Source organism: Lagenorhynchus albirostris, chromosome 1 (genome assembly GCF_949774975.1).
Source record: "Lagenorhynchus albirostris chromosome 1, mLagAlb1.1, whole genome shotgun sequence".
In the NCBI taxonomy this organism is placed as follows: Eukaryota; Metazoa; Chordata; class Mammalia; order Artiodactyla; family Delphinidae; genus Lagenorhynchus; species Lagenorhynchus albirostris.
In genome coordinates this window covers 77,047,442-77,058,823 of record NC_083095.1, presented here as the reverse complement: position 1 = coordinate 77,058,823, position 11,382 = coordinate 77,047,442, and positions in this window count along the sequence as shown.

Below are 11,382 nucleotides of genomic sequence, written 5' to 3'. Positions count from 1 at the left end.
AAAGTAACGACTCCCCTCAGAAGAATGACCAAGGTCAAGGTCCTCTGAGGACGGGTGAGCTGATTCTGCTTTACTTTTCAAAAAGACCTTTTGAGTCCCTGAGGACATGGAAAGCCTCGAGGTCCGTCGCCAGAAGGAAAGAGTCACAGCTGTCACAGTTACTGCCATATTGAATGATTCTTATCCATGACCAGGGTCGCCTGATGCTGCTGGAGTGTTTGCCACCAAAGTAAAGAGACAGACTCATGACCCTTCACAGGAGGAGGAGCAGTTGGTCACAGCAAACAACAACTGAGGGAGCTCCTGTCCAACCTTCTGTGGGCAACAGCAGGACCGGTGGAAACCTGTCACAGAGTTTTGTGCAGTATGTATGTATCTGTGAAGTTGTCTCATTTCAGTGAGAACGAGGAGAATGTAAGTCAGTGTCACCTGTTAACAAGAGTGATATTCAACTGGCTTCTAAGATTCTATTTCTTTATGAACTGAACAGTATTTATTATGCAGCTATTATGTGTTCTGTACTGTGGTATGTTTTCCTGTCCCTACATCTGAGCAAAGCTCTTGCTCTTCCTTTTCACAACTGATGCCAATTCCTGGTACCCACTGAGGCCAGGCTGGTCCCCACAGAACCACCCTTCCTCTCAGAGTCCTGGGTCTGAAAGGACACTGGAACCTGATCACACCCAGTCCTACAGAGAAGCCTCTATTCTGCTAATAAAGGTAATCAGGTCTCCACAGTCATTTATTTTGTTTTTACCAGTGGGGATTTTTTTCCTTTTATGTAAACAAATATTATGTATTGTAGTTTGTGCCCTTTGAACCCATTTATTTATGCTCTGTCCTCAGGAAGACTAATTGTATGACAGCTCTTCACTGGGTAAAGACCTTCTGCAGTCTGTTTAATCATGGTTCTCTTAAATTATTTTCAGAGGTCTTACTTTCTAATCTCTTCACAAGGCAAACCTGAGGCAAAATGTGCAAAACAAATCTGGTTTCGCTCCATGCTTTTGAACTTCTTCCAGGCCCTTTTGCAGGCCCTCATCCAGACCCTCAATTCACACCCAGGCACAAGCAGGTCACTTTGCTGTCTCCAGCCAGAAATGCTATTTAGAGGGACAGCAGGGGAAAGGCTCTTTTAAAAAAAAATAGGTCCTCCAAATCATGGCTCAGAAATGACTTACTGGGCTTCCCTGGTGGCACGGTGGTTAAGAATCCGCCTACCAATGCAGGGGACATGGGTTCGAGTCCTGGTCTGGGAAGATCCCACATGCCGCGGAGCAACTAAGCCCGTGTGCCACAACTACTGAGCCTGCGCTCTAGAGTCCGCGAGCCACAACTGCTGAGCCTGCGCACCTAGAGCCCGTGCTCCACAAGAGAAACCACCATAATGAGAAGCCCGTGCACCGCAACGAAGAGTAGCACAAGCTCACCTCAACTAGAGAAAGCCTGTGTGCGGCAACAAAGACCCAATGCAGCCAAAAATAAATAAATAAATACATTTATTTTTTTTAAAAAATGACTTACTTAGTCATTCCTCTCCAAATTCACAAAAATGAGAAGCCCAGAAAAATACAGTTGAGGTCCAGTAATGACCTCATGGTCATTAAAAATGACCATGTTTTCTTTAAAAACAAAATGTAGGCCATAATAATGTATAAAAATAAAAGTTATCAACATACATTTAAATATCAGGATTATCCAAAAACCAAATTTTAACTGAAATCTCTGTGTATATAAACAGACCAAATCTAAGAGGTTTCTTTGATAATTCTGAAAATAAACCAATGTGCAAGAAATCAAAACAATACAATAATGCATACAATTAATGAACAGTCCACAAAGAAAGCAGCAGTATAGCATACAACAAGGATTTTAAAGATGAAATACTCCTGTCAGACAGAAATTCAGTATTTAACCTGTTAATTACATCTGCAGTTGTATATAAAAATCTCTGGGCTTCTTTTCACCTAATGTGGGCCAGTTCTTTTTCAGCCTCGTTTGCTAAAGGGATGTAAAAATAGCTGGTTTAGTTGTCCTGGGACTTTGGTACGTACCTGAGTATAGGAGAGTTTCAAGCTTTCCACTGAAGAGTGAATTGGCCTCTTCTACAGAGTACCAAGGACGCTTCAGGGAAGTGGAAACCCAGGCCTCTCCAGCCCTGTAGGGACTTGATGTTGAGATGGAACATCTTTGAAGCAATGTAGCTGCTGAGGCTTTATGAAGGGCAGGTTGACACCCACCAAGAAGTTGGTAGAGAATATTAACTGGCTCAATTCCCCAAGACAGAGACTCCCAGGTCTACAAGATGCCAACAGGACGTGGCTTCATACGCTCTGGATAAACAGTTGATTCTTTGAGTTTAAGGCTTTGACAAAAGTGAAAATCCCTCCAAGAGAATAGCACTTTGAGCTCACTCACTGTTCACAGTAGACAGAGATACAACCTAATTCAAACAAAAGAACACAGAACTGAGGGGGTGGGCTGGTGGAGGCACACTTTTCTCACTCCACAACTGCCTAGAACTAAGCCTTTTTTGTCTTTTGTGAAATTCATTGAGAGGCCTATGCCTCCTACATCACGGGCTTTGGGAGGCAACCAGTTATGAAGACTACCTATGCCCCTTGACAAAGACAAAAAGAATGCCCCGAACTACTAGGGGAAAGGAGACTTCTTTAGAATAGGGCCTCTGGTGGGGTCCTCAGAATGAACAGATCCAACTGTAAACTACAGGGACCTGATGGGTGGATGGGTAGGGTGTGGACTGACTTTGGATCTTAGGCCGTCTTACGCCCCGTCTCCAAAGCTCTCTTTGTGGTACACTATGTGCAGCTTTGATTAGTGGCCTGTTGGATACTGCTATGTTGCTAACGTTGTGGTTTGTTTCTCCTCGCTGTGAATTTGATGGCTTGTCGAGGAATCTGTTTTCAGTACAATGTTTGGTTAAAGCATTTTGTCAGTATTCCTGGTCTCTGCTTTGCTCCTCTGGTGAATGCCTTTTCAGGGTGATGCTGATGTTTGGCTCTTTGTCGTTGTGAAATCTGTACCTAATCTCTGGAGAGAAAAATCCCATTGTCTACTGTAAATACTGGAATCACAGCAAAGGATGTGGGGACTGGACTGCTTTTCTGTATCATACTAGCATTGTTCTAGATATTAAAGAAATTTAACCACACAGTAGTCCAACGCAAAGTGTTTAAATAAGAAAATGGTCTCGGGCTTCCCTGGTGGCACCGTGGTTAAGCATCTGCCTGCCAATGCAGGGGACACGGGTTTGAGCCCTGGTCCAGGAAGATCCCACATGCCATGAAACAACAAAGCCCGTGCGCCACAACTACTGAGCCTGTGCTCTAGAGCCTGCAAGCCACAACTACTGAGCCCATGTGCCACAACTACTGAAGGCTGCGCGCCTAGAGCCCGTGCTCTTGCAACAAGAGAAGCCACCTCAATGGGAAGCCCGCGCACTGCAACCAAGAGTAGCCCCCGCTCACCGCAACTAGAGAAAGGCTCCATGCGGCAACGAGGACCCAATGCAGCCAAAAATGAATAAATTAAATAAATAAATTTGAAAAAAAAAAAGAAAGAAAATGGTCTCAGTGAGCTTGACAGATCCATCTATGTTAGAGATTCCACACACATTCGCATTGCCTGGCCTTTTAAGGGAGTAGGGGTTGATATACAATGTAGATACATGTCCCTCTTGCCACCTTTGTGATTTTCCCCTTTCCTCTCAGTTACCAAATGACCAAATTAAGATGAAATAATGATGACAAGATTCCTGTGACTAAAATGATCCCATCACCCTCCAGGACGAGGGAGGTGAGGCAGACCTCAATCCAGGGCACGTTAGCCAATACAGACCCTGCAACGAACCAGAACTGCAGCATTTCTTCTCTAACTGCTCGAAGAGCTGGTGCCCCAGTCATTTCATTCCATTGTAAGGGATACTAATTCCCACCTCCCCCCACTCATATTACCAGTAAAGTTTGAGATTATATAATTCTTTCCGATAAGAGCCCCAGATTGAGAGTGAGGAGGAAGGGAAATACGTTTTTTAAGCATCCAGGAAGGAACCAGAAGAAAAATTATTTAAAACATACAACTTTTTTTGGGGGGGAGGATAATTTTAAACTTAGAAAAAAAGCTGCAATAATAGTACTCTGATATCCTTCTCCCACATTCCCCAGTTGTTAACATTTTGACACATTTGTGCTGTGTGTGTGAGTACACTTTTTTTTTTTTCTCAACCATTTGGAGTAAGTTGCAGACATCACATCCACTGACCTCTAAATACTCCAGTGGGTATTTCTTAAGAACAAGGAATTATCTTACATTACCACAATACAAATACAAAATCAGGAAATTCAACATTGCAGTAATATTATTATGTGAATCATAATTATGTAATACAGTCCATACTCAACTTTTACCAGTTGTTCAAACAATTTTCATTATAAGAATTTCTTTTCCAGTTAGGATCTAATCGAGGACCACACACTGCATTTAGTTGTCATGTCTCTTGGACTCTTTTAATTTGGAAGAGGTCTTCAGCTTTCTTTCGTCTTTTATGCTATGGTCATTTCTTTAGCGTACATTCAATCCAATTTTTAAAAAAGAATTTCCAGGGACTTCCCTGGTGGTCCAGTGGTAAAGAATCTGCCTTCCAATGCAGGGGATTCAGGTTCGATCCCTGGTCGGGGAGCTAGGTTCCCACATGCCACAGGGCAGCTAAGCCCTCGCACCACAACTACTGAGCTCCCGTGCCGCAAACTACAGAGCCCACGCGCTCTGGAGCCCGCACGCCACAACTACAGAGCTCAAGCGCCCTTAAGCATGCACGCCACAACTAAAGAAGAGAAAAAAACCCACACGCCACACTAGAGAGAAGCCCGTGCACCACAACAAAAATCCCGCATGCCGCAACTAAGACCCGACACAGCCCCCAAAATTAATTAATTAAAGGGTTAGTTTAAAAAAAAAAGAATTTCCATCAGTTTGCGGTTGTCTGATGTTTCACATCAGATTCAGTTTGTTTGTTTTGATTTGGGCAGGAATGTCACAAATGTGATATTGTGTCCTCAGTGCCTCACATTAGCAAGACATGATGTTTTATCCCAGTAGTGGTGACGCTAACATGGATCGCTTGGTTAAAGTGTAACTTCCATCCACCCCTCCACGTTTCTCCACTATAAATTTACTATTTTTCCCTCTGCAACTAATAATTTTGAGAAAGAGATTTTAAGCCTCTATAAACGTCCTATGGGTCATCAGGTTTTCACTCAATAATTGTAGCATATCTTTATTATTCTCATCAAGTTATTCCTATGATGATTGCCAAGTGGTTGGCATTCCACTGTAGGGAAGACTTGTTCCCTCTTTATTATCTATTTTTTTACTTACTTATTACTATTATAGACTAACAAACTCATAATAATTGGTTAAAACCCATTACTGTCATTATTTCAATGTTAAAATTGTCACAAATTTATGCAGTAAGAGCCCCTTCAAGATGATTCCTGTGACCCTTTGACATAGTTCAAACATTTGTTGAGCACTCCCTTACTTTCTGGTACAAGAAGATATTCCAGGCTCATCTTTACTCTCCCACCCCAACCCAAGAACCAGCCATTTCTTCAAGGAGCCCTGGTTTCATTAAGTAGAGAATGGTACCTGACTCAGTTCTAGAATCAGGATGTATTCATTGCTATTAGGCCCTTTCAGTGGATGGAACTAAAAAATATGTATATGTGTATACTTACTAAAAACAATGAGTTCATATTGACATCTGCAATTCAAACAACAGGGGCTTCCCTGGTGGCGCAGTGGTTAAGAATCCGCCTGCCAATGCTGGGGACACAGGTTCAAGCCCTGGTCCGGGAAGATCCCACACGCCATGGAGCAACTAAGCCCACGCACCACAACTACTGAGCCTGTGCTCTAGAGCCCATGAACCACAACTGCTGAGCCCATGCACCACAACTACTGAAGCCCGCGCGCGTAGAGCCCGTGCTCCGCAACAAGGTAAGCCACCACGATGAGAAGCCTATGCACCACAACGAAGAGTAACCCCGCTCGCCTCAACTAGAAAAAGCCCATGCACAGCAACGAGGACCCAACGCAGCCAAAAATAAATAAATTTATTTTTTTAAATGTTAAAAAAACAATCAGTAACCCTTGTTTCATTTTTACTCACAGTCATTTTGTTTTTGTTTTTCTTTCCTCTATTTTTCACTGGCGCCACCTTCTCCAAATGCCCCAAATCTTTGTACCCTCTTTCCTTCACCATCTTCTTAGATCCAAGAACCACCATCCAGGCAACCTGATTACTCCTTTGTTTGGTTACTCATTTGTTCAGCAGATAATTTTTTATCTCTGTGGGAACCACGTGACTTCAGAGGGGAACAAGACACTGTCCCGGCCTCCAAGAACACAGACTAACAGAATGAGGGACAGTACAAAGAGAATCACCCCAGTGATGGCTGGAGGCCTCCAGGTCTCCTCCTCCCCGAGCACAAACATTTCCCTTCTCTAGGCCTCTTTTTTTCCCTGCTCTTTGGCAGAAGGGGAAACTAGCACCAAAATCTGAACTGCAGAGGGTAGAACCCTTGTATGATTGAAAAGAGAAAGTGAGTGAAGAGTAACAAGATGAATGTGGATTATATCCAACATTCCACTTAGAAGCTCTCACAAGCAATCCTCTGGTCTTTTTTTATCCAGTTTGGTTCCCAGGCCTTTCAGAAAGGAGTCTTGCCCTGTCAGGATACAGCCTAACCTTCCTATTCCATAATCCAATCCCTTCTCAAGGTAGAGGTCAGGTAGGAATGCAGAAATTGGAGAAGTTGTCAGTAGGATTCTGCAAGGACACTTTCAAAATCAAATACATACAATCACACACATATTTACATACATAAAACTTGAAGCAGTGAGGATGGAAAAGAGCCTCAAGCAGTTGGTTCAGAGTGGGAGGGCTGAGAGCCTACCAGGAGCTCAGAGTCCTTCGAGACGCCTTGAAGAAGAGCAGGAACTTCCTTCCCAACCAATCCCCACCAGCCCCAAAGAAGATGAAGGGAAAGAGAAGCTGCTTTATGTCACAGACATCTGCTGGGCCACATCATTTAAAGATGTGAGGTTGGGCCGGAGAGCAAGTCAGGAGGGAAGGCAAAGCTTGTTTTTCTTCCATTAACATATTATCTCAAAGGTTTTGGGTACCTGAGGTTTCTACGAAAGACTCTAGGCTTTGGGGCAGTGATTTTCATATACCACAGTTAGTTTAGAGACTGCTTAACAGTAATCAGTCACACCAGGTGACCATGGAATGCCATACACAGGATTTTCCCTTACCGTTTGTCCTGAGAGGAGCGAGGTGTGTCCTCGAGAAGATAAGGCGAAGTCAGGCCTGCAAGGCCTCCAGGCGGCCTCTGCCTACCTGTCCAGGCCTTCTCCGCTCCCCTCTTCCAGAAGTGGTCCAGCTATATGGCTCTCACAGTTCCTTCAGGGGCCGACCTCCCTCCCACCTCAGCTCACACTGGGAAGCCCCTCATTCTCATCCTTTCTTCTCAGCCTCAGCCTAGTTTATTCTTATGTAGTCTTTCGTCTTACCTCACGGGTCACTTTCTCAGCAAAGTGGTCCTACATTTGCCCTCTACCCTCTCATCCAGATTCCCATGTTATGAGCTTTTATAGCACCCAGGACTTTTCCGTGGAGCACCTATCAAGGTTTTCGTTACATATATTTGTTTGGTTATTCATGTCTATTTCTCCCACTAAACTCTAAGCTCTGAAGCCAGAGTCATGCTATTCTGCTCATCATTGTGCCCCCTCACCTAATAGCCTTTGGCACATTCAAGAGTATAGGTGCTTCACAATGTAGTCTTTACTAAACAGTAAGTGCATACCTGAGATAAGCGATGGTTGCAAGGTAAGATTCCTGGGTTTTGTGGGCTTTTTTCTAGCATGGTTAGTATCTTTGTGCTTCCCTGAGAAGTAGCTTAATTCACCACGAGTCTCTGATCTCCATTTTTGTCTGATTTGAGTTGGGATCCCTAAAAATGATGAAGCTGTATGTGGCAGCCACCCAGAACTGTTATAGTGGAGAAATTAAGATTCTTCCCACCCTTCCTTGAGAACAGGACTGTTGTATTACTAGTGCTTTCCAGTCCAGGTAGCTTAGAGTCCAGAGAGGAAAGTCAGAGAAGTAAACAGGTAATCCGATAAAATGAAATTCTATAACGGTGTAAGCACAGGCACGAAAGGGGACAAAAAAGAGGTTCTTATCCAAGCCTTTGGGGCATCTGGAAGATTTTTGTCAAAGGTGATTTCTACACTAAGTCCTGAAGAAAATGTAAGAGGTAGACAAGGGAAAGGGATGGGGGTGGGGTAGAGAGTTGAGAGGAAGAAATAATCAAAAAGGTCCAGAGGTGAGCAAACATATAGAACTTAAGAGTGGGGAAATGAGGAAAACTCAAGATGTAAGTGGGATCAAAGTGGCAAGAAGTGAATCTGGAGGGACCACGGTCAGGGTCCCATATTTTGAAGTCTATGGAGAGTCTACAAAGGGTTTTTAATAAGGGAATGACCCCGTCGGATTTGCCTTTTAGAAAGATCTTTAGGTTTACAGTGTCTGAAACTCTAGGCACCAGACATTAGGACTAGAACTGCTTTGCCTTGGAAGTCAGTTTCTCTTGACTACACCACCCCTTCTGAGGAGTGTTTGGAAGGAGAGAGGCAAGTCCCCAGATCATGCCAACAGCTGTAGGCAGAGGGTGGGCAAGTGAATAGATGTATGGCTATGTGTTGATCATGGGTATGTGAATGTTTAGTTTTTTTAGTTTAGCTTATGAGAGAAGCACTGTAGGAAGTAGTTAACAGGACTTGCTCTAGGTTACCAGCAGGTGAGCTTGGGAAAATTTTAACCTCTGTTTCCTCATCTGAAAAGTAAGAATATTAATAATTATGAGCTTTCACTGAGCACTTATATGAATAGGGTTAGTATTAATATTAAGTGGGATGATAATACATGTAAAGTGTTCTAAACAGTTCTACTTATGAAGTAGATATTTCCCCCATTTTACAGCTGAACCTTTGATCCATTTCACTCATGATGAAACTGAGGCTCAGAAAGGTTTCTTTCCCAAGATCATACAATTAGTAAGTGATGGAGCCAGGACATGTATTCACCCGATTTCTCCCTTAAGTTAGAAAGTTCCTTCTGACCCATTCATTCAAGATGGATATGGAGGCAACACAGCCAATTTTGCATTGACTGAGGGAAAAAGAGAAGGCTTTCAGCAGGTTGGAGATCATTTTGGTCAGTTCTGGATAAGTGCATAAGTCAGGACACTGGGTTCAAGTGATAGACACCTACTGGAACTAGCTTTAGTAAAACACATAAACACTATACTAGAGGATATACCAGTGCTCCGTGGAACGCAAGGGCAAGAATGCAGCGACCTCAGGAAAGGATTTGAAAAAAGGTACAGTTCTCAGATTTCATCTTCCACTTCAGCTTGGAAGCTGTTTTCTCCTTTTCTGTAGTGTACATGGTAGAATAAAGGACCATGAACATCTTGCAAGTTTATATGTTGCAATCTACGCGTTTAGTCCCTGAGTTTTCATTTTAAATTCCCCAGGAACAGCCTTTGGCCTAACCTGGATGAGATGCCCATAAAAGCAGAGCCGCACAGCACAAATATGGTTGCTGGGACAACATCTTTGCACCCCCTTCTCAGGGGAGAACCAGTTACAGGGGTAAGCTGGGCGACAGCTCAACAGATGTACATTAAAGGAAGGCAGGCTCTCATTGTCAGAGTTTAGATTTTCCTCTGCCCTTCCCCACTTTCCAATTGTGCTAATATATCTCATTTTCTCCTCCATAAAGATTCAATCCTACCATTCCTCACATTCTGGGAATAAAATAATTTACTTTTGGGGATAGAAAGAAATTTGAGAGACCATCAGGTAGGTGCACATATAAACCTCCTAAGAGGTGACTTCTGCCCAATTTTTTAACAACGCCAAGAAAAGTAAATCTCACGGTCACTGGCACCTCACAATCTTGTTTACTATGCCAAGAAATTCCTCTTCACAAGAAACTAATTCCTTCTGCTGTATTTAAGTCCATTTCCTTTCTCAGACTTCACAGAGTGGTACACAGCTCATCAGAATTTGCTTTAAAGGGATTATCAAGCCTTTGAAAAATCCCCAGCATTCTCTTTACCAAACTAAAAATTACAGCCACTTTAATCCTTCTTAAAGTATATCTAGTTAATATAGTCATGAGGTCAGTAGAATCATTTGTATAGAAAAGTATGAATATTAATCGCTGGCAGCTTTTCTCTAGACCTGCTCTATATATCTTATTATAGAGGCTAAAACTGAACACAGTACTCTCCAAATCAGGATAAATGATAAGTAAGGGGCTAGGCTGGAGATGGTGGGGGAAGGGATTCAAGAGGCTTTCACTGAATCCCTGCACGAATTGCAGCTGAACCTCCATGGACTTGAAAGGTTGTCCAGCAGCTACTTGCTCCACCAATCTCTGCCATACTCTCTTTGTGGGCCAGATTCCTTAGACTGTTGATTCTGCTTACCTGTGGCTCAGGATCAACATACCGCCTTCTCTGATACAGTACCACCCAACTGACTGGCTCAAGTCCCACCCTCAGTCCAACCAGCTGTGGATGGGAAGGCAGGTCCATCCAGGCCTGTGAAGAGACAAATGCAAAATGAAATTTTTCTTTCTTGTGTATAATGCACAAGATACCGTGACAGCAATGATTGCAAGGAAGCTTTTCTTACATATCTTCTCATGGTCCCTTATGAATCACCTCATAAAACTTTTAGAATGATTCCGTTTCTTAATCTTCATGCCAAATTTTCATGATCACTTAATTCTGAAGATTTTCTAATTTTTTTTTACTACAGTTATTTAGAAATATGCTTTAAAATATCCAAATATATGTAGTAGGAGTGGGATTACTTCGAGTGGGATTACTTTATATATACATGTTTTCCATATGTATATGGAAATTTTTGTTTACTAAGGAGGTACAGATACAAATCTTCAGTCATTACTAGTTCATTAAATTTTAGTGGAATTAAATGCCTTGTCAAAGTTTTCTATTGGAAATGCTGTGCCCAGATAGTTTTTACGGCCCTACCCATTCCTCCTGTTTACCACTTGACATTATTAATTTACTCCTCCCTCTTCTCAGGTTTGCCCAGGCTGGCTCAATGCTATCAGACTGCAGCCGCTGTGAAAAGCTTCAATTCCCTGTGCTCCCATGATGAAGCTGTGTTACTGTGGGAAAGGAGATAAGCTAATACATGGTGCTATTTGGGGGAGGGGGGATTTTTATCTAAAATAGCTATTTTAGTATTTCATCA